Source organism: Athene noctua, chromosome 2 (assembly GCF_965140245.1).
Source record: "Athene noctua chromosome 2, bAthNoc1.hap1.1, whole genome shotgun sequence".
NCBI lineage: Eukaryota > Metazoa > Chordata > Aves > Strigiformes > Strigidae > Athene > Athene noctua.
The window spans coordinates 42,154,342-42,180,096 of NC_134038.1; the positions used below are offsets into that span (position 1 = coordinate 42,154,342).

Here is a 25,755-nt window from a genome sequence, read left to right on the forward strand (position 1 = left end):
GAAAAAACTCACAAGTATTCAGCATCATAATTGTTACTGTACTGATCTACTGATATAAAAAATTAAAATTAAACATCCTGCATAAAAGAAACCTAACCTTGCCATAATTGGAGAGACTATATGTACATTTATTTTCACTCATCTGTTTTTTTTTGTGAAAGTCTAGAAATCGGCACAGTATAGTGCCATGATCCACAACTGTGTGAAACATTTTTAATACTGTCTAACCAAGACAACAGTTCAGAAAAAAACTGGGGGAGAAATCCCATAAAGCATGTCACCAATATTATGGTGCCATAACTAGGAAAGGGAAGTTTCTACACTAACTCCTAAATCAGAAGCATACAATAGGATTAACCTTATCTTATTTAAGTTTCTTAACAGCAAGACTGCATCCTCCTAACAGTGTTCTGTTTCCAGCAGGACTCAAACACTAAGTAAGAGTCATTCTTAAAGTAGCAATAGCTATGTTTGGCAGAGTGGAAACCATGAAGACAACACAAACAGCCAAAACAGTTTATTCAGGTTTGACTCAAAAGGAAAAACTAAATTTCAGACTAGACAAAAATAAGACACAACATATTTAAAGAAGCTTCCAGACTACTATTTTTAGGTCATGCTCTGTACTTTTGTTCTGCTTTTCAATTCATACATAGGAAGGTCAGATCATAAAGTGGTTTACACAGTGACATTTCAATTTAGATTATTCTCTTCATGATAATTAGCACCTTTCTTCTCATTGCTTACATACTGTTTTGCTAGTCTGAAAATGTTATTTGTATTTATTTATGAGAAGCTTTTTTTAATCCCTTCAAAGTACCAACATCCTCAGTGTAGCTATCTCATGCTCCATGAACTTTAGTGCAAATGCTATGAGTGTTTCTTTCCTTCTTAACAACGTCATTACAGTGTTTACATGGGAATACAGTACCAGTACTGTAACCATGCAAAGCAAATATGCTGTAATAAATGTAAGCTTTATTCAAAGTGTAGCTTTAAAAGTCTTTATGACACACTCCAGCCTGGACTGCCAGCGCTAGTGTAGGGAAAAAGGCAAAAGGAAAACTAAATGACAGACCTTTCACACTAACCAGAATATTGGAACAGTCAAACTGAAAACCTATGGGCTAAACATATTGCCAAAATGGGTCAACTTTTTTGTTGAAGTAAACTGCATTTCAGTTCCACACAGATAGTCTTGAGTAGAAATGGCTGAATACTGGAAAAACCTTACACAAAAAAATAAGGGGGGGGGAGAATTTGCCTCTTCCTTTTTACATGTTCTCCCTTATAATACCCTTCCTTTGGAAGGGTATTGGGGGCAGTACCTCCAGTAATTTGATATTCTGCAACACAAGACAACACTTGCAAAATACCAACCAGGGAGAAATGTATGACTGTACAAATACTAAAGATCCAGATTTTTCACTGTGATTAAGTGATGCTAAGGCTGAGGCATTTTGTCCATCTTCAGGAATCGCTTCAAAAAATGAATTTCTGTTCAAAATTTCTTGGCAATACCTAATATCTGAAATCTCTATTACCTTTAAGTTAGCAGCTACTGGATATAAAATGTTTATAGGAAACATAATAATCACGCTGTCACTGTATGTTCTCCCACACTACGATTATATCAAAAAGATTTTGTAACAGAATATAGATTCAATACATCTTGAAAATTCAGTAATTATGAGTAAAACTACGCAAAATTGTTTTAAAGAATGTTTGAAACTGTACTTAAATCCAGGCCTGTAACTCTGATGTTTTCACTGTTTTCCTCCAGAGAAGCAGAATCATTAGTATCTGTAATGTAGATTCACGTACTTCTCTACAAAGTCTTACATGGTAACCTTTTCAAAGAAAATAATGCAGCCACCAGCAACACTGCTCTCTATCTTAACTGTATTCATTAACATTCTCCATCCTCTCAAGAGACAAAAAAAGAGACCAAAAACCCTCCAACCCCAGACTCCCATACAACTCCAATCCCCATCTTCCTCTTTACTCACCCACCGCATTCCGGACCCCCCCTGCAAAAAGGGCCTCAAGTCTTCTATATCATCTTCTCAAGCTATTTATTGACCATGAGATTTTTAAGTATACGGGAGAGAAAAATGGTTAGAGAATAAAGAAACCTGGATCAAAGTTACCTGAGAAATGGAAGTAGACTTTTTTTTTTTTTTTAAAAAAAAAAGATGAAATGTACTTCTGTCAAGCTAGCAGGCAAGTATTAAATCGCCATTTTCCTTCTGGTAGAAGTTAGCACAATCAGCCCACAGACGTCCAGTGAGGGACTTCCCAAGGAAATATAGCACTTAGGGAGAAATGTAGCGGCAGGGACCCCATCCTAAGGGTGTTTTAGAAAAGAAATTCTGCCAGAAGCAAAGTGCTTAGCAAGACTAAAATCCTATTATGGAAAAAAATAAGAAAGAGAGAAACACCAACAGCCTCTCGTAGTAGAGAGTTTAAATAAAGTCAAAGCTATTAGTGGGGGCAAAGGGGAACAGGAAAGGAAACAAAGCCATAGAAGTTGGTGTATTATGAAAATCTGCATTGTTGGTTTTACTTCTAAAAAAAAAAATAACAAAAAACAACAAACAAAAAGCCCCCCAGAACAGTTCTATTTTAAGAACTTTCTTGGACTGAGCCAAAAAAACCCACTATTGCATTTTACCTTCTCTAGCAGGAGAAAAACTGAAGAGCAGTTAACATTCTGAGCATCTTCTGTCCGAAGTGGAGAATTATTATGCTAACCCTTAACATTCCCATTGAACAAAGGCCTGTATTTTGGTTTCACCCTTTTCTGGTTTTTTTGAGGGGGAAAAAAAAAAAAAAAGACAGACTCCACTGATATGGAGACATGGCATGTACATAGAGATGCTTTTGCTGATATCACTACCACAAAGCTAAGTACTTTAATTCAGGAAATGTAGAAAATAACTGAATGATTTGAAAGAAAAAAAAAAATCATAAGCAGACTGAACGTGCTATTTTGAAATTCCAATCTAGTACTAATGGCAATAAAGAGAAAAACCATGAATAAAATCCAATACCACAATATCTGAGATACACCGATGTCTGAATAAATCAAAATCATCAGTTTTAGTTTGCAGTACGGAAGTTTACATTTGAACACAGCTGGATCACAGTCAACTAGACAGCTCCCCATAGCAGCACCTTCAAGCTGTATTGATTTCTATGGAAGAAAAGGCACTGTAAATCTACTTGAGCAGCATTACATCATTCGTTTGGTTGACTTGAAAAAGTAAATTAAATGTTTTCCATTAGTATGGTAAAGAACCTATACAATTTTGTTTTTATTTCGAATACAATCTCAAGTTACGGAACACTTTAGCTAACTCTGAGGCAAAGGCTACATGTTTCATGTTTGTAAAACCAGCAATTCATGCTTATGTGAAACCAGATGTGTACACTGCCCAGTTCCCAGGGCTGGGGAGGGTTTTTTTAAATGTGTTGCTGTCGATTATAAAAGACCCTGGTTTTCAGTTAAATCATGAAATACACTGAAACAGAAACAACACGCTCTTGTGGGAAAGGGGGAAGAAAGAGGGGGAGAGTAAAAGGGGTGGGAACAGAAAACTTTAAGGGAATAAAATACACACAGAGCAGCATATGAGCAATGCTGTAGCACAACAAAGAGCAGCACACTTCTGAAGCAATAAGCATAACATTACTTGAGGTAACAAGAACTCCTTGATCAATTATTCATATAATTTACGTCAACAGTACAGCTGCATCAGTGAAAAAAAAGAATCTAGGGCAAATATAAAATCTTCACAGCTATGAAGTGCCCTTGATTTTCACCAGAACATTTGGCTGTCTCGCATCATGTGTTTCTGGTTAGCAATACACCCCTCCAGGAAAGGGAAAGAGACAGAAAGGCACAGAACACACTGCCTTGCTGGAAGTAGTGACAGCATTCAAGGCTGCATTTCAATCCAGGACACTGTGCATCACCAAAACTGACAGTAGCCTACACTGTTGTACATGAATCCTAACCACCACCACCTCACTTACATACATCCATGCACGCCATGGGATTATGCAATATCTTCCATGAAGTCTTTACTCTCTCAACATGTAAAACTGCATTTTTAAAATAACATTCAGAAGAAATGATCTATTGTTTTAGTGCATGGTTATCTCAACTTGTATTGTTTCATGTACTCCTAAGGCAAATGCAACAAAGGGAAACATTAAGGACAGAAATATTTCTGGATTTTTTTTTTTCTCCAGTTTGAAATTTCTGTATAATCATCATCATTAGTTTTCCTGATCTGCCAAGGTTTCAATAAAGTATCCTCCACTGTTCAAGATGATCTTGCTAGGAGACTACAGAAACACAGTTTAAAGTGAATTCAAAGAAGAGAGAAGAAGAGAGAAAGGGAATGGCATAAGAAAGGGACAAGCCTCTCCTTGCTTGGTGGTCTTACTCTCAGGTGTGTATAGCAGACCATGGAGGGAGGTTATGGGGTGAAACACTGACTGTGCTAATGGGAAAACTCATGTTGATTTTGATTTTACTCTATGGATGGTAGGACAATGAACTTTGGTCTAGTTCGGAGCTCTAATTCCAGTCTAAATTGGAAAGTTCAATAAAGGATTAACAAGAAAAATCTGCAATTCTTTTTGGATGAATCAAGGAATATTTAAGGAACCTTCCAACAATGAAGTTAACACCTTACAACAGCTATTTTTAAAAAATGCAGAAGTTGGCAGACCCTTAAAAAGGCTTACATTTAATCTTGAAGAAATATGTAGAAAACATTTCCACCACTACTCACTTTTTTCAGCCAACTCTCTATACAAAGTTCAATTAATCTTGTCAGTATGAAGGAAAGATTCTGCATATATCATCACTACATTCAAAATCGTGGCTATCTAACAAAACCATAGTACAGTTAAATCTCCCAAAGTGCCTGAGTCTGTAGCACTGATAGGTTCAACAAAGTTCTTGGGGTCGCATTTTTTTTTCATCCATCAGCATTTGTCCTTTACAAGCAAGAATGAGTTCTGGATAACCATGCTAAGAGATAATTATAGTGCTGGTAAACAGAAATTCATCATATGCAAACCTCATTCTCCTCCCGTTGCTGCAGACATCCAAGAGCGTTTCCATATTTTTGTGGCCACTCAAAGCGAGCTCTGAATGCGGCAATTAAAGTGGGATACGTTTCTAAAAACAGAGCATGCTGTAGAGCTCTGAAACAGCCTGTTCCCTTGTCAAAGCAATGCAGATATATCCTTCTACTAATATTATAAGGAGTTACTTTTGGCTCTAACCTGCAATGCACTATATTTCTGCCACCAACATTCGCTATGATAACATATGCACCAGGTAGCAACCAGCAATACACACAAAAGGAGAGAGCTCAGAGATGCATTTGTGTATTTAATTTAATAAGAAGAGAAATCTTTATTTTGGAAATTGTATTATCTACTTCAATTGGCTTGAAAAATGAATCTCTTTACCTTGATGTAAGATTTCTGAGTTCCTGCTAAGGCTGCCTGGTCTGTTAGGTGGTCTTCACCTTTAGTAGAGGTCTCCAGACAGAGGCAGGTCTCTTCACCCTGGAACTCCCAGAGACTCCTTATAGCGGTGCCTGGAGACACAGCAACAAGGAAGACATTTAACTTCATCATCACGCATCAAAGCCACAGTTTTAGGATGGGCAACAAGCATCCTTTTGGTCTGAATCTTTTGGCTTAAACAACATCAATTTCAGAAATCAGAAATGCAGCCTTTCAGTCTCCAAAAGAAGACATACAAAGAGGTGGTTAATGATACCTAACAAGCGCTCAGTCAGCTGTAGATGTTCTCTAGCATTTATATTGCTAGTCCTAAACAGCATAATCTCCAAACTGAAATTTACCAGGCAACCTACAGGTATCGATTCTGAGTTTCTCTCATGTCGTTATATTCCTCATACTGAAACAGCTCAGAAACATGCTCTGGGAATGCTTCAGAGCAAAGAGCACACATGGTGAGACACCATCTTCTTAGGGGAGCCACATAGTGCGGTGCTACTGCAGGAAAGAAATCCAGCCTCAAACCACCTTTCTTCCCTGCACATGACTTCCACTCAGCTGACAAAGCAGTCCTGGTTAAATATGCACTCCAGAACACTGTCTTTTGCTCAAAAAAATTCAAAATAAAAAAACTTAAACTACACCATCAGAAGGGAAGGATAACAAGACTGCCTTCCCAAAATGAATGCAATTTTCATGTAAGAAGCAGTGGTGAAACAGCCATACAGAATTTAGTAGGCTACAAGATCTGACCTAAATTCCTGTTTAGGTTTATGTTCTTTTTTTCAACGTGACACCCAAGGTATGATCAGCTCTAATCATAATATTCTTTTTTAAAAAAAAGTACTCGGATACCTGGGATTTCTGGGGTTTGGTTTTATCTGACATTATGTGCTCAAGCACCCTTACTGGCACAAGCAGATGGCACAGCAGCTTCTTTTAAGCAAACATTTCTGAGCAGTATCAAATTATTTTAATTTTCTAATCAGTTATTCACTCTAGAAACAGGACTGCAATCAGGTTACAGGCCACACGATGAAACACGGAGTTCCTCTAACAAAAACCTAAAAAATATTTACAGAAATTCAAGAAAATAGTCATCTCATTCAGTTAACACACCAAACTGGCAGCAATATTTGTCAGATATCAATTACTTCAGGTATCCCCACTTCCAACCTTTGGGGAATCTGCCTGTGTTTGGGTCTTGACATCAGTACACCTAAGATGAGGGTTCATTTGTGTTGGGTGGGTGGATGGAACTTTGTCTTGGAGACTGACTGCCTCTGAAACAGCAGTACAATAGAAACAATGGAGGGATTTCAGAGACAGATGGGCACCTTCATGTCAACACTTAGAAAGACTAACAAGAGGAAGATGAAGGCATAAGCATCTTCAGAATGATGCAGCATTACAGCTACTCAGTTATTATGGGACTGCTGTAGTATTGTTATTCTGGCATTTGGTAAACAAAAGAAAAAAGTAAACACCACTTTAAAAACACGGGAGGAAAAAAAGATATTTTCAAACCTTGCCTTCTTTAGTACAACAATGCCCAACAACAGATTACCACCAAAACCACACTTTTTTATTATTACAAATTATTCTGATATTCCAAATTGTTGTATTTTAAGCAGTAATTCTAAATTGACACTCATCTCAGTCTCAAAACTAAGGCAACTTTGCAACCAAAAGGATGACAGCAACTCATAGTTCAAGATCCCTGTGAATTCATATTTGACAAAACAGAGGGAAAAGAGGGAACATGGCCATTAATTGCAGCTAGTAAATCTATTCCAGCCATGTTTCTTGGCCAACACCTCGAGCAAGTTCAAGTACAAAGACTTTTATCTCCGAGTGACAATTTTTACAGCTGTCAACTGGTCAGGACAGAAGACACCCCCAAAATCCCCAGAACTCTGCTAGATGTACTGCTTAAAAAGGAAAAACTTGTGACAAAATACTGTGAGGAAAGAAAGTTTCTGCCTTTTTATGAAGGAAAATACTCAGCTTCATGAATTCCTCCCCTTCTGCCTGGTGATATTGGAGTCCCTTGCTTTCTGCTTCTCCACTAAGCTGCTAGTTTACAGTCTGCAAAAAATACAGGTTGTAGCTCCCAAATTTACATCTGCTGCTGGTAATGTTACCAGTCTCCTATGGGAAATACATGTCATGGAGTTGAATATATTCATTTTTAAAGAAGAAAGTATGGTATGAGTGTGTGTATGCATGTGCATAAATATATATATATATTGAAGTAGCTGCACAGTTATCAGTCAGCTTCTCTAAGGCACTCAGAACTGCACTTTAAAAATATTTTTATGAAATTGTTTTTTATTTATATACTACATCCTGAGTTTTAGCCTTTATCCAACAAAGCTAGAGCTTTTTATGAGACACGTCGTTTCCTGCTTCGCTGTCCAGTATCAACAAGTCTTTGGGCTTTCTTTCTAAAGAGAGTTTTCATCCTCACTTACTGCATTCTTCTTCTCTTTCATTCTCTTGCTAAGTATGAAATCAAAGTTTTAGTACTTACAAAAATACACATCTCTAGGAAGAGAAGCCAAATCTAATTCAGAAGGATCTGTGAATGAATGAATGGGCCTCTTATTCTAACAATCCCAAAGGCACCAGTCTAAACCTTCAAACCTCACTCAAGTCTACCCTGAGGTTTTCATAATCCAAATTGAAGTCTTTTAAAATGTAGGATGTCTTGACAAAGAAATAAACTGATAATGGAAACTCAACAGTGGACAATTAAGCATTTGATAACTTGATGCTTTGATAAGGCATTACCTTAATCACTGTCACTGGGGAGAAACTGAAGTCAGAAAACTGAAACTAGGCAGCTGGGAGAATCTAGCTACTCTAAGTAAGATAACACTTTTTTGTGCCAGAAGAGATGTGATTACTTTCTGCAGCCAAAGAGCATAGATCTTGAAAGAGGATAAAGTTATTTTAAAAAGCAGAAGAGGTATAAGAGATCTCAGACATATACATAACTAGAAACAAGGAAATATTTACCAATTAATATTGTGCCAAAAAAAGTTGTGTTTAATGCAGACCCTAACTTTTCACAGGCAGGAGATGCTGACTCACTATTGTCATATCTCTATAGCTTTCAGGTAAAAAGCTCACATCAAACATAAATTAGAAGGTGTAATCAATTTAGAGAACATAATTTTCAGAAACATTAATTAGTGGAGCTTTGATAGGAAGGGACCATATCCGCTAGCTCCGTCAAGTTTCTACTCCTGTAGACAGACCTATTTTCATTAAAAGCAACAATAAAACTAAGCTGTAATTTGCTCACTTATCCATATTAAAGCACTGAAAAGATGGAGGAATCAAATTAAAGAAATCCAGAAAAATAAGAAGTCAGGTTTCCCACAATGAATGTTAACATGTTCGAACTTCACACAGTGTTACGGTAAGTATTACTCTGTATTACCTTTGCTGGCAAATAAATGCATAAGTATCTTTAATATTGGAGGGTTTACTTCTGAGCTGGAATTGTTGACTTTCACATTTTCTGACTTTATACACAGCTGTTAAAAAATTCACTCCAACTTACACCAAACAATAAATTTCATCGCAAAGTAAGACACCTATAAGAAACTACAAAGAGCCTTACTCACCACAAAATCTGATGAAAATACTAATTTTCCCAAGCAAGAGTTACATCAATTAGCCAACTGGAAGGTAGCAACATCTTTAAAAGTCTCACAGTTTCACTACCACTATTCTTGCAGCTGTGAGCATCTTAGTAGAAGACCCTGGATCAGCACAGCTATCCAGCCACCATATACTGTCATGGAAAGTTACAGTACATCTACAGAAGCAGAAGGTACAGTAATCTCCTAAATGTTAATTATACTGACAGAAAGCTTCAATTAGAAGCAGATTACCAAATCCAGCACACTAATTTTTTTGTTTGCTGGTGTCTATGTATACATGTTTGAAACACATACCTAAGAGAAGAGACAAAAAGGAGAGTTTCATTTTACCCTCATTAGTTTTCTGCCCACGTTCTCCGATACTCTCTTTTCTAGTCTCCAAGACTGAGGGTTTAATTTAAGGTTTGTATCAGTTATGGATTAAGCACTCTGTGTCCATGGAAATACACACATCCAGTACAGACAAGTTGTCATTTTATGATCCACATGCGCTGCTGCACCATTTATCAAGAAAACAGAACAGAGTCTTTAATACAAACACATGATTACTTAATAAAAATCAGAACTTCCAACCTTTCTCACTGGACTTCTTGTAAGTTTATAAACATAAATGGTAAAATATACATCTATTCTAGAAGCTTTTTAATGGGAGTCTAGCACCTTCCTGGAATGAATCAGTCCTGAAAGTAAAATAGAAAAAAAAAAAAAGGAAGACAGAAAAACAAGTTTTCTGGCCAGCATGCTACCTGGTTCTGCAGGATGGGTTTTCTTTATTCTAGAGTTAAAAAATGAATGGAAATAATTATGATGGAAATAATTAGGATTCTTAAGCATCAATGGGCATCCCAGTAAAACAGGACTCCAAAGATGAGTAAGAAGAGATGGCGTGTCTCTTGAGGAAGAAATTGTCTTGGAGGGCAATGGAAGTCAGGGAAATTACAGTACTTGAACAAAGCAGCAGGATGGATTGACCTGATGGGTTTCCATCCTGCCACTTCCTTTGCACACCTGAGGAACAAGTCAGATGTCAAGCAAATTAATGACAACAAAAAAAGCAGTCAGATTTAGTAGGTCTGCTAAGACAAACAGCTAAGATAAATAGCCATCGAAGAAGATAGGCACAACTGTCATGGGGAACCACTCCTTCAGGGAACTCCACTGACAAGCAGCAGATGACTGAAAGTACTCCCCAGCTGAAACCACAAATACAATTCAAGAGGTACTGACTAAAAACTACAACTGGGAATTTATGATATGCTAATGTACGATCTCATCCCATCTTCAGTCTCTGAATATACACCTCTTGCCAAGGAACTTGAAAGAAGAAAGCCTGTATACCTGTAAACATTTCTGGGTTTGGTGATGATGGCTAAGAGTTGAAAGAGAGGCTGTAAAACAGTAAGGAAAACAAGGTATATGGCAAAAAACAAGTATAACAATTCAAGTGGCAAGAGAAGATAGGCTTAAGAAGGGGCCTGGTACCATGATTTATTTTAAGTAAATATGACTAGGAAATTCAATCAGAACAATCAAGTTTCTTAAAATTTCACTGTGAAAGGGAATAGAAAAATACCACTCTGCCTTATTACAATAAACATTAAAAGAACGATAAAATAGGGAATGGAAGTTGAAATCTAGGCAAAAGAAGAGACCCTTTATAAGTTTCTGGTGACTTCTCTAGCAGTTGAAAAGAAGTTAACCAAGGTCCTAAAAAGAGTATAATTAAAGTAACTAAGAATCACTCATTCCGGGATACCAGTATACATATGCCAATGAGATTCATGACTTTAAGGTCTTGAAAATGGTTTACAACTTGGACACAGCTCTTGAGATTGACATTTTTAAAAAGCAGTGTACTCTGAGTCTTTACCAATGATCCAGGGAACATGTCAGCATACACTATCTTAAAAAGTTATATCCAAAATGTAAAGCTTTCTGAATGACGGCCTGGGTGTAACACCAGAGGTAAACCAAATTCTGAACTGTCTTTTCTTTGAGTCTGCAATTTAGCTTTATTTATTTTTCACAGTCTCCATGAACTACAATGTTTTCATGAGATGCAAGCTAAGTAATTGGTTTGACTTTAGGACAGACATTAGAAGAAACCATAAGCTATCACAATCTTTGCCTGCTATTTGGGAAAAATCTTAAGACATTAATGAAAATATACATGAGAGTAATTATATGCAGCTGAAGACTGAATCACATAAGATACACTACTCTGTCTGTATTCTCAAAACAAACTTTCCAAAAATTAGCAGCACTTAGTGGGTAGAGCTGGAACTCCACTAAGCATAAGAAAAGCACGGAACTAAAAGCATGAACTATGCATGAGAGCAATTTTAGACCCACCAAGGGTGACACCTCTCTCTGGCTTTTAATAGTGACACCATTATCATCTTAAGAAAGATACTCTGGAACACATACACACTTTCAGAAGTCTTTGCAAGATCAAAGTTATACAAATGTTGCTTAATGCCTTCAACAGATTTGGACTTGTGATTGTTTTTGTTGCAAATCCAGCCAGAGTTGGAGAAGTAGGATTTTTATGCAAATTACAAAACAGATTTACTGTAACCTCTAATATGCCCCTCATCTTGCCGTATCCATGTAAGACAAGCTGTGCAAGAGACATGGGACTCTTAAGCCTTCTATCCTGGTACTGAATCACCACATGAGATGTGTTAGTTCTCCCTGGGGTATGACCAAGGGACAGTGACGCACATTCAAAACAATAAAAGTGACACCCAACCCCATTAAATGATCAGATCAAGTCAGCTCACAGGTTTTCAGGACACAGTTAGATGCCAAGGTAAAACTTGCCCAGACAATATTGCCAGGGAACAATGCCAGGGAACTGCAAGAGTGGTTCTCCAAAGTACATGAATGATTAGAGGCAGTACAGTACTTTCATCGGATCTATGGGAAGACCAGGATGTAGGAAAGTGCCAGATGGTTACTGAATACTTTGGAGGAATACTGCATATTTTGGAGGAGTTTCAGGTCACCTTCATTTGCTCACCGGCCAGCACAACAAGAACTGAATTTACAATGTAAGCTTTAGAATAAGTACAAACTATTAATGAGACATTTGCAAACACAAAGGGAAAAAAAAAAAAACAAAACCCAAAAAACAACCAAACCCAAAACAAACCAGTTATGCACTTCAGAAGAAAGAAGAAAACAACTGGCTGGAGGAACCAGCCAAGGGAAACAGTCATTGATTTACCGTTTCATTAGGCACGATTGAAATACATTACAGCCTGTGAAGGCAAATTCTCCTCTGGCGTGAAAGATGCTCCAGCCCACACTTCTACATGCAAGTTTCCAGGTAAAGAATTTTCATCAGCAAGTTATTAAAACACCAAAGTAGCAAGAATTTAATTTAACCTATATTCACTTGAGGACAGGCACTTGCTTACCCTGCATCACACCCAAACTGCCAATTCTCTCTTCACAATTCAGTATATGTCCAGGAAGACTAACTTGGTTCCTGGTTATTCAACTGTAATTGTTTTTCCTCAGATGTTTTACAGCTGTAGGAAAAAAGGATACAGACAGGTAAACTCAGTTTTAGACTTTAAATCAGTCAACAGATGAAATGTTAGTAATAAGAGACACAAAACAGATACATTGCCTATGATAGGAAATCCTAATTCTACAGCTGGGCTTCAAAAACACCCTACAGTCCCCTTTGCTGGAGTTAGGCAAAGCTTTGACTTGGAGTCAGGCCACAGGGTCAAACATACAAAGAGGACATAAATCAGAGATTCTTTCTAAAAAATACTTTCCAAAGCACGAGAGAATGAACACCAAAGTATTTCTAAAACATACCAACACTGAAAAAAAGCCCGGTACAAGGGCAATATATAGTAGTGTACAGACCTCAGCCAGGCAGAGACATGCTGTCTGCTACAGAGGTCAGTCCTACTCCCTGTGACCAGCCAAGCCTGGGTATCTGGCTTGACTCTTCTTGCTCTCACACACAGGTTTCATTCTCATCAGGCCTAAGGCAGGGGAGTTCCCTGGGACAGTATGTAACTGGAGAGTATCCAAGGATCCTGCACTACTGACCAAGCTGAGGACTCAGAAAGGCTCAGGTCAACACACCTCAGAGTACATACACTATACAAACTTTTCCTAGAAGCTACATTATGACTGTTGTTTATTAAGTATACCTAATACTGGACTACAAAAAACTACAAGCAGTTTAATGCCTTCCTTTGTGACCTGCTTCAATACTTACTATTGACAGGAACAGTAAAATGGTATCACTTGAAGGAAAGAAGAGTTCTGGGTATAGGGTATCAACGATCAAACTTTAACGAGGCTGCGGAAGGAGTCCTTGCATCACGTCTAGTGATGCACGGAGACAGGACATCTTCCCATAAGCCTTCCTACCTGGACCACAAGAAGTGGAGTCCACCTTCAGGCCACGGGTTCAGTGCTTAGGATGACCCATTAGATGTTTACAAAAAGCAGGAATTAAGCACAACATGCCATCTCTGCAAAGTCGACCTTCATCAGAGGCATTTAATAATAATGTTCTTGTGCTGCATACAATTTTGAGAAGCAGAGAAGGAAACAGCTTCATATACTGATGCAACTCTAGCTTAGAAATGGGCCATTTGAGAGAATTCTGTGCAGAACTAAAAAAATATGTAAGATCCCATGATGGTTTACTTTGTTAGTTATCAAAATCTGGTTATTAGTTTAAAGATTTTAATGAAAATACAAATTATTACTACCCAGAATTTCTGTGCAGTGCTGCAGCACCTCCATACCCCAGAGAACGCGAATCCAGGCAACTGCTCCGCTCCAAGTAGCGGGAAGCTGGCAAACACAGGCAAGGGGCAAGCAGCCCAACCAACTAATAATACTAAGAGCAGTATAAATCAGTAGTTTGAATCAGAAGGTTTTACACTTCCTTTCTGAGGACTGAGCCATTACTGCATCTTTTATAAACATTTATCAACCTTGTATCAGGTCGCTATGGTAAGGCATGAAAGTGGCAACAATTGCAGAATACTTCCATTAGTCTGACCTTGATTTGGGCCACTTTTTTGTCAAATGTTAAACCAGGAGCGAAGCTTAAAGAGACTATATTCTCACAGTGTTCTGACAACTCATAAACACAAACTTTTGACACTTATAACTAAAAACATCAAGCAGGACATCAAGCAATCACATCGTATCACTAGATGCAGGACGAAAATCCAGACAGCTGATAGGGTTTTTCCATGAGTTGCCACATGCATAGTATTGCTTTGATAACTCTTATCTTCATTTAACAGCACTGAGGTCAGGGAAGAAAGACTTACAATATTTTAGAAAGAGATTTCAAAATGGAAGCAGAATTCATAAAGCACAGTTCTTTCACAACAGCAGTCAGAAAGGAAGAGAAAGGACACATGGGGGGGTTGCAACTTGCCAGTTGCATGTCATCAGTCCATAAAGCAAAGTATCTCTTCTACCCTAAAGCTAAAGGGCAATTGAGAGATCATCCTATCCTGTCACTCATTCTGACATTACCTAGCAATTCTTTTTTAAGTAATAGAGATGGACCACTAACACTTGCACTGATTAATTTTTGGAATTTCAAATCATCCCTCAGCTGAGAAAATAATGCTGGTCATTTGGGCTACAAAAAGATCTCCAAAAATACATGCAACTTCTTTGTATATCAAAACACATATTTTTCACTGGACACACTCACATGTTCCTAATGATGTGCATTTTGATGATTCCACCAGACTAATAAAATGTCAATATACCATTCTCCTTTGAAAAAGTTGGTAACATTTGCAATATCAGATATGCCAAAGTTCTGCAGTAAATTCTGTGAGAGTTATCTACAAAGATAGGCACCCAAACAAGTATTAAACCCTAAGCACTGAATTTGAACATTCTGAATTGTAAGCTCAAATATGAGGCATCTAAGAAGGTGTTTGTGCAACATATAAAATTGTTATCAAAAGCACCGAAGACAGAAGGAACAAACTTTAAAATTAAGTCCAACATCTGAGGAGATTTCTACCTTAATCTTTATTGCAGTGCTATCCTTTTCATACTGTAATAACAATGCATTTAAGTTTCCAGTTATTATGTTTGTGTGTTAATAAAAAAGGGGGTAAATTTTCAGAAGCATGCCTCCTCAGACCCTGCTGAAGAGTTTCATGTGATGCAATTCAAGAAGAATATGTTTCAATTTACTCACCAAAAAATAGGCAATGATTATTTTATTATACTTTAAAGAAAAAGTACCATTCCAAAAGTCACCATTTGGTCACTAACTATAAAATTTACTATAAAGTAAATATGAACAAAGTTTGATAGGTATACCTAAAATACATTTGACATTTTTCTCTCACATTTTATGTTTTTGATGATCTTGATTATTTTTGCTCATTTTACATGCAAATAACCTAACTACTCAAGTTAACTTTTTAATCCAGCAAATTTCAAGCAATTTTCAACTTACAAAGAATTGTTGGGAACAAACTTTCTTTGTATTGACAATACTTTAGCACTAACACTGCATAGCAATTTATTCGGGATGTTACAATTTAGTCCTGTGTGGGTGTCAACTGACTTGCTTCAAAGTCTACTTCATATCTACAGTAGTTATTCAAGAAGAGGATGCAATTATGTTAGTCACACGGGCTGACTATGTCTCAGGCTTCTGCACATCTCATTTTCGGGAGTTAGGACCTGCAACTCAACACACTGCAAGACTTCCCCTGAAAGCGATAAACATAAATTTTTCTTGTCTTTTGTCAGCACAAAACCAAGATTTGTGGGGCAGATAGGTAACACTGGCAGTTCCTATAGCAGCAGATGGAAAGGCTTTCCGACCACTTCCACATTCACAAGATCTTGGGCAGGAACAGAAGAAAAGGAAAATGTCAATACAGGAGTCCTGAACATAAACTCTTTAACTTAAAATTATGTTTTCTCCCTCAAGTTTGCACTCCTCTATACAGTGTTAGGCATGGAAATACAGACTAATTTCCTAAACCTTCACGTTTGAAGGAACTACTCCAGAAACAACTTCCAAGATGCCAACACAGATGGCATGTAACTTACTTAACCTAGTAATTTTTTTTGTCAAGTACAGCTGCCATAGCTTACAAAAGCATATTTTAGAGAAGCCTCTTATCTTGATTTACAGAACTTCTAAACTGATGGAAAATTCATTACATCCCCTGTGTAAGTTGTTCCATGATTAATTATCCTAATTTAACTACCTTTGCTTTTGGTTGTAAGGTGACACAGAAGCTTAGAGGAAAATTAAAGGCTTCATAACAACTGTTTTCCCCAAGTTTGTTTAAACTTCTAATACAGTAGATTACTATAGCTGAAAGAGCCAAGAATTTCTCTATTCTTCCAGTTTACATATTTAACAGCATTTCCCTCAATTTTTCCAGTTTACATATTTAATGCCGGGCTGAGGTGCTTGTGCTGCAGAGCTGAACACACAGGGCAGTGGCTGCTTAGGAAGAGGAGCAGGAAAACTAGACAAGGCCAAGGGAGAGATTTCATGTTTTAGTATGTCCCAGTCAATTAAAACAAGAATTGTTAAGCTTTTGTATTTATTTATTTATTTTGCTGACAGGGATGTTTTCACAAAAAGAAAATTCAGTCCTGCAGCCAGAGTTTGATATAGCAACACCATGAGACCTGTTTTGGGTGGAACACGACCACCCGTGGTCAGGAGGCCGAGGCAGCACTGGAAGGCTGGGGCCATGGCACAGGGCCTAGGCTGGACAGCAGGGACACAACGGGTAGGAAATGCCAAGGGTGCCCGGCCCCAAGCATGGCCCCACACTGAGAAACTCCTTAAGAGCACACCCCTGTGAGCTTTCAATGGTGGTGATCAAAACCACATGGGAGAAAGTGAACATTTAGTGCCCTGATGGAAAAGCAAATGCTCCCATCAATGTGTGAGGGAAGCAGGTTCCCTCCCACCAGCGCTTCCCTTGTCAGGAAGCTTTCAGCCATGAAGGATAATTTTTTGTTGAATAAAGCCTTAAGTTATTAATAAGAATGAAATCTCTTGACCTAGATTTTCTCCAGCTTAAAAAAAAAAAATCCATATACATACAAACACAGCCTTCCTCCACAAACACCAACATATTATACTCCTCGTACACCCAAGCACTTAAAAACAGGTATTTCACAACAAAAACAAAAAAAGGCTTTTCATGCCCCTCCCTTACCCAGCTTTGTGTAAAAGCATGAATACAGATGATGTTTGATTAAAACAGAAACCTGAACCCCAGGTTGAATGTATTTACTTTTCAAAAGCATTTTACAATTTGATTTTCTTCTTGCCTGCTGTGATAATTGATGAAAACTACACAGGGATTAAAATGAGCACAGGTGCGTGTCTACATAGTTCAAAGAGATTTGATCCCAAATGAAAATAATAAAAACAACAAAAAAGCTTGAGTATTTTTAGGAATGGATTTAACACAGCCTAACCAAATAAGCCTAGATTAAAAGTAGGATTTTACAGTCCAGACTTCACGTTACTGAAATTTAAAACTCGTATTTCATAATGCATCAGGAACTTTTGTGAGCAATACCCAATTTAAGCTGGTATTAACAGCCCTCCATATCATACATGTCAAGAGTGGATCAGAGAAAAAAATAAAGGCACTAAAAGCAGTAAAGAACACTAAAATACAAACAGGCATCTGTAACAACAAACATTTGGCATAAAAAAAAAAAATCAACATTATTTTTAAACTTGTGAGAGGTAAAAGGAAAGCCCATGAGCTGAGAATATTTTACTGCCAATATACAAATCTGCACAAAAAACGTGCTTATTTTCTTTGCCAGATTTATACTGCTACAGCTGGATCACAACTTCCATGCACCCGTGAGGTCAGGAACCATTTGAAAAGAAATGCATGATACAGCTAATCTTTGTGCCAGTTAATCAAACCTAATGCAAAAAAACATGTATTTCCTCATTTTTCTATCCCAGCCTCCTTCAGGAAAGCTAACTAGCATGTCACTAATCCCACATTTGTTGCACTACTTTGTTAAACAGATTTAAAAGACAAATACACACAAATCACACAGGATAAAGAATTTGTTCTGTGCTCAAGGCTTATTGCTGAGCTTCTATCAGAATCAAAAAACCACAACGCTCCACTCTATAAAAAACAAATTAATGTGTCTCAAAGGCATGCCCACAAAAGTCTCTACACTTACGTAGGCATTTTTATACAACAGCTATTTTCTTGCCTAAACTACCTAAAACACTGTTCCTACAGTAACATATATTCAATCTTTTTCTTGAAACAGAATTCAGTATATTTTTAGGCCTCTGAACAATAACAGTAGGAGATTACAAATATATGGATGAGAGATGGAAGAATACCCTTCCCTCTGTTCCCATGCAGGTGGACAGCTCACAGCTCCCTCAATGTGGGACACGAAAGATAATTAGCAGTACCCCCAAACAGGCTTAATTTTCACTTAAGCATCCCGGCAACCATTTTGCATAAACACATCAGTGAAACTGTCAACATACAAAATTTTCACAGCCCTCCTGTAACTACGTTTACCTGCATATAGTTTCCTGTGTGTCTTACCACAGATTTTTATTTTTGTATCGTCCACTACAGTGGGTGCTATTACAAATCTAAATTAACTCCATCTCCATGTGAAAAATCTTACTGTCCTAGAGGTTTTGACTTCAGATTTTCTAGATTTTCACACCAACCCTCAACGGGTCTCACCAGGGCACCAAGCCCAGTCAATAAACTGGTAAAGAAATTGAAATCAAGATATGAAAACCTGGCAAAAAATTAACACACCACAAATATATGCTTCTAGTACTTTTTTCTTTAAGGAAAAAGTTATCATTTACCATTACTACACAATTCAAAAACATTTCCCTTAATTTTCTTAGAACACTAAGAAAGTAATTTTCCTCTTGCTTAAACCAGCTTGTATGCTAGATATTGTTTTAATTAATAACAAGATGACTTAAATAGCTCCCTAAATACACAAAATTTTGAGAATAAGCAAAAGGAACTGTGTAAGAAGAAGATAGGCTTTTACCAACCTCTTGATCAATTAAACATATTGGTAAACAAATTTAGTTGCATCTAAAATTTAATACTGGCCAAGACGAAAACCTGCAGTTCAATTTCTGTAAACCACATTTAAAAGTGCAAGGATCATAAAGTACATAGAGTCAGACCACTAAAAAAAGCGGTCAAATTATTTTTCACATTTCACAAAATTCTGAAGGTCAGCTCAAGCCCTGAGGAAGACAAAACCTGTGGGCTTTTTATTACAGGATATCATTCTGCACCTAATAAACCATATGTATTTACTGTAAAGTTTAAAAGTAACAATAAGTAGACTAAGGCATCCATTGAAAAAATTAAGACTTCAGATCCTAAACAATTCAGACACTTTGAAATAACCTAAGCCTAAAATTGCTGTCATCTGTTTTAATTAACAGATAAGCAATTCTTTTTACTGTGAGAATTTGCATAGCACATGGCTAATTACTACCCTGTGAAGAGTCTGGAGGAAAAAAAAAAGGCCTAAGTCTTTAACAGTTCATCAGTACAATAAAAATCAAGATACCACTGTTAGTGCCTTTTTTTTGAGAGAGAGCGCAAGTATAAATAAAAACGTGCTGTTTAGCACACAGGCAACTAAACAGGAATAAGACTGTAAAGTGAATCTGCACAGGAAACACAGGATTAGGGCTGAAACTCTATTCTAATCCTTCTGTCCACAGAAGTAGCCGTCACCAGGCAGCATGTGGTCTGGGCATGCACCTGCAATACACAGGCAGGATTTAAAATACTTACAAAAAGATCAAGCTTTGTCTGAGAAAAGTTTATTTTTGGCTTCAGAAGCAGAGTATCTGCCTTCCTTAAAAACAAACAATAATCATACACATCAGCTTGTCAGTAATTTTGCCAGAATGATAGCTAGATATGACACATGTACACTCAACCCATCATTCTTTGGAATGGACTTGACATTGAGGAAAAAAAGCTCAAGAAAACAGAAGAAAACCTTGTTGCGAACATACTAAACGATTCAAGTTGACAGAGTCATACCACACCACTACTCTGAACTTTTAATTACCTTTCTGTAAATTCTTGGATTAACTGATGAAGTCTAAGCACTTGGTAAAGTCTTCACAACTGAGGAGGGGAGGAGGAATCCTTCAAAGACAGTGGAATTCCCCTAACAATGAAATAATCTTAAAAGAGAGTATGATTTATCTGGTGCTCCACAATGACTAACAAAAGAGCAAGGTTTATCCTTAAACACCATCTCCTTTTGCCTCACACAATGTTTTCTGATACTTTTATACTACAACACGACGCAGAGTCGCATTAGATGCTACAGCAGGAAACTTCCAGCTAGGCTCTGGACCTCAGGAATTCCCACTGTCTCTAACTGGGACCTTTTCCAGTGCACCTGGGAGCTAAATGAACATCAGAAGCCCACAGACCCATTTTGTTTCATGGAAAGATTAGGCCACTATTAAAAAGTGCATGGAGAGAGGTTTCTAAATCCTGTGATCATAGGTTTGGCATAGAGTGCAATAAAAAAAAGAAGAACCACAGAGAATGATATCCTTTCCAGTGCAGCAGCTTTGAGAAGTCTCCATTTTTCCACTGAGACTGAAATTACTGCTTTCTGTTCTAAGCCATTTTATCATAAAAGTTTAAATACTAAAGCAGCAAGAGACATTTTGCTTACATTTGGTGCTGCTTCTCTTAAAATGGAATAGAATTTAATGTTTGCAGGCTATTTTCTGACCTTTCCATCTCAAGCACACACGACAAGCTGACTGGCATCAGGCCTGGTTTAATACCACTTCGTATTTACTACTAGGTACTTTTCTTTCCTGAAGAGTCTGCAGCAGTCCACCAAAAGATATCACAGAGCAAGGGAGAACTTACTCATTTCCATACACCATGGGCATGCTTCTTCGTTTGAAATGAAGCTACAGGATCACATTTTTGAGTATATGAAGAGTTTTATGCTCTATGCAAGTTAACAAGCTTCTAAAAACTGTCACTCACTGAGCTGATACTAAAAGATGCTTGTAGAAATAAAATTGCAATTCAGCTTCCAAACTGAAGACTTTTACATAATTAAGATATGTAAATAGGTATAAACAAAGAAAAGCAAACAATGCCTTTAAAAGATCTGACTATATTTGCAACCATTTTCCTACTTATGAAGCAAAATTTTCAGTTTAGTAAAAGGAAAGGCTCAGATAGTTATTTGGTATCTGCTAATTTCTGAATATTATTAGTGTGCTGTTATTGACAATCAAGTACTAATACTAATGGTTATTTAAAAGTTCACGGTAATTATATAACTTATCCTTTTAAACAGTTTACTGTATTAAATGCTAAACAGCTTTATGCTGCATAAAATTGAGCCAAAAATGCAACAGAGCATCTTCACTGCAATTCTCAGTTTTTCCTTTGAGAAGCAAACTCATTACATTCTATAAAGAGAATAAAATCTCTAAAAGACTAAATTCTTTCTCTCTCAAAGGCATGTTCTGAAGAGATTCCAAAAAAAAAAAAAAAAAAAAAAAAAAAAAAAAAGAGATTTTATTCCTGGCTCAAATATGAACATTTGGGAATCACTACTTTTGAGCAAGGACTCACCCACTTAAAGGCTGAAGAATTTATTTTGAAAAGCGGTGTGAAATTTCAGGGGAAAAAAAAAAACCACACATGTATTTTGCACTTCCCAGCTTTTGGTAGTTTTCCAGATAAGACAAAAATCTCAAAATAACCTCTTTCCCATATAACCATTCTCACATAGATGTTGCCAAGTTATCTTATACCACCAGCAAGAACTTCTACAAGAAGTAACTACTTTCAGACAAAGCAACTCAGGACAAACATTAGGTGAAAAGCAAAAGCACCTGAGCTATTTTAAGAGAGATACCCAAGAGAGACCCGGGAAATACATTTCACCTCATGCTGCCTTGTCATTGGTCTGTTCAGTGCCCTTCAGAAGATATGGGGAAGCAACATCGTAGCTCAGGACTCATGGACAACCTCTCCAAAGCCCAGGGCAGTACATGAGTTTGAGCCCAGTCCCACCACTAAGGACTACACTTATACTACAGCTAGTGGTCCTCAGAGGAGCAACGCTTCTCCTTTGGATTGTGGATCATGTACTGTAACTGTTTCTCCAGATTCAGTCCAAACCAGCTGCAGAAAGAGAAAGCTCATCTAGAAGACTAGACTGGGTCCCTACAGAAACATTTAGGACTTTTAAACAAAGAATATTATTTCTGTGTGTACATATGTGGACACCATCACATTATGGCAAAAATACCAAGGAATGGGTGCGCGGATTCAGTCTTTTGCCTCTAAGATGACTCAAGATTACATGCAGACATCCTAATGTTTCTTGAATGCCAAGGAATGCTGCAGGTTCTACTGTCAGTGATGCAAATCAAAAAACCAGAGATCTTCTGACAACTTCTTCCCCCTCTCTCATGCATGTGCGCTTTCCTAGGAAGATCATTTTGTATATTCCTGTGGTGTTTTATCTAAAGGGATTGCTACTTTCTATCTATAATGCAAAACCTTAACTATGACCTGCAAGTGCTCTGCATGGTCGGGCTCCTGGCACACCAGCCCTCAAAGTCAGCTGTGACTCTCCTGTTGAGCATCTCTCACAGAATCAGAGGTAGGAGACACCAAAGGATCCAGGAAGGGTGGCTAGGTAGACTCTATGGTCCAACCCAGTGGCCAGTCATGCCCTGATCCCAGGGAGAGAGGCAGGCCAGGCCACATACCATGGGCTACCACAGGAAGCTCGGACCTGGGGCACAGCAAGGAGCTGCAGCACTTTCCAGCGGCTGCCTCTTCTCAAGAGCATTGGGGAGCACAGCCGCAAGGTGCTCCCCACTTCAAGGACAAGCTCAACACAAGCATCCTGTCATCAAGACTGAATGGAGGACTGCAGAAAGACTCTGCCTGGTGTGAGCACTTGGTCTCTGCTGAGCTGCAGATGTGTCTCCATGAGCTGTCTTTACAGCAGGGACAGGAAAAAATGGCATCATATGGTGGCTATTTTGACAACTTCACTCCTTTTACAAGTGTCAGTCTCCAGCTACACTTACTGCACCAGGCACTAGTTCATCTCCTCCCCCCCTTCCTTTCTATTTAAACACCCACACCATGGAATGTACATAGGAGTAAATTAAGGAACTTTATTATATAGGTCAAGTCCTGACCTGTTCATCTACATACATTAGCATAAAGGTAAAAGTATTACAGACATCAAAAATTAAGCATTAATGGTTAGTTTAAATACATGTCCTAGAATTTTTTTTCTTCTAACAATCTCTAACTGAAAAAAAACATTAAAACAGAAAAGTAACAACAGAGACAGTAAGGAAGTACTTAATTTCAATCTTTTCCCCAAGAAGGTTTTCCCTTGTGACTAGTTAGTTGTATTTTATGAGCAGACAACATAATAAACCAGACATCTTCATTTTACGTCACTTTACATTTCATACGTATTGAGGCTGAAGACCAACTACACAATTCAAAGTATTTCAGATTGGTTTTGAAATGTGCTTTTAAGTCATATGAAAAAGCTCTACACAGGTTTTTCCATGTGGAAAATATCCCTCTTCATGAAGAGGGCATCCCTTTTCTTCCCAAGTCAGAAAAGAATTGGTTAAAACAAAAACCATCATGTAATTGAGAACTATTAAGTAGGTATGTTCTGCAATTTCTCAGCAGGGAAGACATTCTCCTGCACTTTAAGCTGCCAAAGGCTGTGAAGCTGTGATCAAAGACATGGTAATATTAAGAAAAAAGGGACACTGGACAGCAATCCAATGGCACACTCCTTTCCAAGGAGCCTTCAGAGGTACAAAGCACAGCAGCCAGAATTAACCCAGCCATACTCTAGCACTGTAATTCCCTCCTTCATATCCTTGCCAACCTCTGCCTTATCCTTGCAGAACACTCGGTAGAGGTGCCAGTGAAGTCTGTAGGGCGGCAACCACAGAGTTTCTTACATTCTCATTTATACTTTTATTAATTGTCATGACAATGAGCTAGTTGATCATGGATAATAATTGTAAGAGCTGTTTGACTTGATGAACAAGATAAACAGAACTAAAGTGAGGTATATCTCATTGTCAGAGACCACAATCTGCAAGTATGAAAAAGTGAGTTCTGACATTGACTTAGAAAAATCCCAGTCTAAGAAGATATGTGCAGCTCTGTGCAACTCTGCAAAACAGCTTCAAATAAAGACAAAAAAAGCTGTATCCCCATGACTGTTCTACAGAAGAACAAGAGGATATTTTCTCCACTCCAACATATCAGTTAAAGCAGATTTTAAAAGTCCAGTGTTCTATATATTGCCTACTAAGAAGAAAACAGTATTAGGGAAACAATGGTAAATCCACTGCTGCAACTCCAGAATTGTAATGTAAAAAAGACTAAGTGTAGAACTACTTTATTGCTTCTTTCAGCTCAGTATATTATGGTACCAAATTACACTTCATTGAAGGAGGATTTCACAGAGATTGCTAGTTTCAGTCTGGTTCAACATCAAGAACAGCTGACTTCATTTTCAAATATTAGACAGCTTCCACAATTTGCACTAAGTTGAATGAAGTAGTCCATGAAAGCAAATCACACTGATTAAGGAACAGGTTTTGGTTCTCATTAGAAAATCAACTTTAAATTAGTGGAAGTTCTAGGCATGGGAAAGACATAGCAGAAAGACTGGAACCTCACAGCAGCCAACTTTGCATTAGACAGTATCTGTATCAAACTACCATAATACAAACTGCCTTGTTGCCTCCTGGTCCAACTCACATTGCAATTCTTTCAGACTTAAACCACAGTAATGGGTGACACGACACTGACCTGCAGCACTGCAATACTAATCATGTCCACTCCAAAGCCACAACACAATTATCAGTTGCAAATACTGCTAGGGCTTTTCTGATACCAGTCTTCGTCCCCCCAGTCTCCACCTTGGCACACCTTCAGCTGTAACACCTACAGGAAACAGTTTTCGGGAAAATGTTTTGGCCCCACAGCAAATCAGGAATGAAGGGCACTGGGAGAGCGAGCGTGGGTCTATAGTGTGGGCAGCTCTTTCACTCTACAGCTCCATCAATCCCCTCTGACCAAAATATATAATATCATCCTGCTATTTGGCAGTAAAGCAAGCCTACTGTCATTAGTAGTATTTGATTAGTATTGACTGTAATGATAGCACAGGAGGCAAATATCCCTCCCTACTCTGTGGCTGAGCAGTACAGCCCACACGATGCAGTAAAATGTACGTGGGAGATAGAGTGTGGGGATCCGATTTCATATTGAGGCAGGGCACCTCAGAAAAAGTCTTTTCAGTAACAGTCACCCAGAAGTAATACGGAAATCAAATTAGTTGATTACAACAATCGAAACAGCATCATTTGATACCTTCACAGCAGTTCATGGATAATGAGATTTTAGAAGGAGAAATC

General features: G+C 37.8%; 1 protein-coding gene across 1 annotated transcript in view; it reads right to left on the minus strand.

Annotated features, from left to right (window-relative positions):
* Nucleotides 1-25,755, minus strand: part of FAM110B (family with sequence similarity 110 member B) — a 114,643-nt gene that overhangs the window by 78,241 nt on the left and 10,647 nt on the right. The window contains exon 2 of the mRNA XM_074898932.1: nt 5,494-5,624. The gene's annotated coding sequence lies outside the window, so the exon portion shown is untranslated. The remainder of the gene's footprint in view (nt 1-5,493; nt 5,625-25,755) is intronic.